The 1,918-nt window shown below is 39.7% G+C and overlaps 1 non-coding gene across 1 annotated transcript; it reads left to right on the forward strand.

The window, feature by feature from the left end:
• The first annotated feature begins 316 nt into the window (after positions 1 to 316).
• On the forward strand, positions 317 to 422 carry LOC122049957. Its single transcript, XR_006131192.1, has one exon. It is a non-coding gene; the product is annotated as a small nucleolar RNA R71 (small nucleolar RNA).
• Positions 423 to 1,918: the final 1,496 nt, after the last annotated feature.

Here is a 1,918-nt window from a genome sequence, read left to right on the forward strand (position 1 = left end):
ACAAACACAAACTATTGCATTGGCCGTGTTGTTTCCCATGGCCTCAAACTTCTTGGTCAGAGCGTCCAGCTTTGTAGACATGAGTGTGACTATATCTACGTCGAATTTTCCCGACGCCTTTATTGGATTCCCTGAGAAAGAACTACCAGATCTTTCGGTTGCCCACTGATGGTGGTTCTGTGCCACATTCTCTATGATCTCTTCAGCTTCATCAAGGCTCTTGTTCATTAGTGCTCCTCCTGCTGCAAAATTGAGGGATACCTTCGTGTGATAGTTGATTCCATTGTTGAATGTGTGTAGAACCAACCATTTCTCAAGGCCATGATGGGGGCACTGTCTCAGCATACTTTTGAATCTATCCTAGGCTTCAAATAATGATTCTGACTCTATCTGTTTGAAGCTTGCAATCAAATTCCTCATGTGGGCAATTTTGCTTGGCATGTAGAATTTGTCCAGAAATTTCTGCTCACACTGCTTCCAAGACGTTATGCTATTTGCTGGAAGAGAATTTAGCCACTGCTTTGCTCTGTCTTTCGGGAAGAATCCAAAAAAAGTAGTCTTACTGATTCAGGAGGGACCCTATTCACTTTCATAGTACTGCAAATCTCGTAGAAATGCTCTAAGTGATGGTTTGGATCGTCACGTGGTCCTCCTCCGAATTGATTCTGCTGAACCATGTGGATTACTGTAGGCTTGATTTCAAAATTGTTGGCTTCAATTGGCAGTCGAGTGATGCTAGACCGAACCCCTCGTGCATAAGGTGTTGCGTAGTCCTTCAACAGTTTGTCAGCCATCTCTGAAGATTCTTGTGCTGCTTGAAATGCTTTCTGTAGGTTTCTTCTTATCAGGAAAGTCCTATCAATTTCTAGATCGAATGGTAGAAGTTGTCCTGCAAGATTAGCTCTACGCACGTAAAAACAAGATATGGAATAAAGTAAAGAAAAGAGATGGAATAATAAAAAAAATTAGGCATTTTAATAAAAATACAAAAATTAAAGATAAACAAAAATAAAATTATTTATCTCTAAAATGCATAATGTTAGAAAAAGGAAAGATAAAGAAAAACGACTTTCGCTAATGTTATAGACACATTCCCTGGAAACGGCGCCAAAAACTTGTTACGAACTGCAAGTGCACAGATTCGTCGTCAGTATTAAAGATTATCGATCCCACGAGGACTAGTTATAAGCACTAACGATGGCTCACTTTGGATTAGCTAAACTACTGATGGTTGTAAGTTATCTAAAGAAATGAGATTGGGAAGCGGAAGCGAGAACTAGCAAAGAAGAAGTAATTGACTTGGTTTATGAAGAGTTCTAGGAGTTCAGTTTCATTGTGGTGGTATTGGCGTATCACATTCTATCCTTTACTCATTGTCCATCAACATGCATTCGTCGAAAGCTAAAGCAACTATCCTTAAGTACCAAATAGAGAAGATCCCTATGAAATCTTGTTACGGTTAACCCATGTCACTAGGGCGCCTCTGTAGATCACAAGAACGTAACTCTAATTGGTGTCATTAGGGAAAGAAATAAGGAGCTTAGTTTGGTCTCTTACTTCCTTGTGGAGAAGTTGCCTCTCCTTTCAAGGAAGTACCCTAGATGTCCGTGAACGGGTTACTCCTGTCACTAGGACCCCTCGGGTGTACAATCTAAGATATTCCCTCTACGAGGTTGGCAATTCCTACACAATCAATTAACATGATATAGAGATCGAGTAGTCGAAACAAAGCAAGTGAAATCATCCAATGAAATAAAGCATAAATATGAGTCTTACATCAAAACCAATCCATAATTACTCCCTCATTCTAGAACAAGGACTCTACTCTATAGATTGTTGGTCGCTACTCAGAATTCTGTTCTACTTCCTCTGTACAAAAATTTGTACAAGCACAGAACTTTCCTAACAACCTATGTGT

Source organism: Zingiber officinale, chromosome 2B, assembly GCF_018446385.1.
Source record: "Zingiber officinale cultivar Zhangliang chromosome 2B, Zo_v1.1, whole genome shotgun sequence".
NCBI classification, from domain to species: Eukaryota; Viridiplantae; Streptophyta; class Magnoliopsida; order Zingiberales; family Zingiberaceae; genus Zingiber; species Zingiber officinale.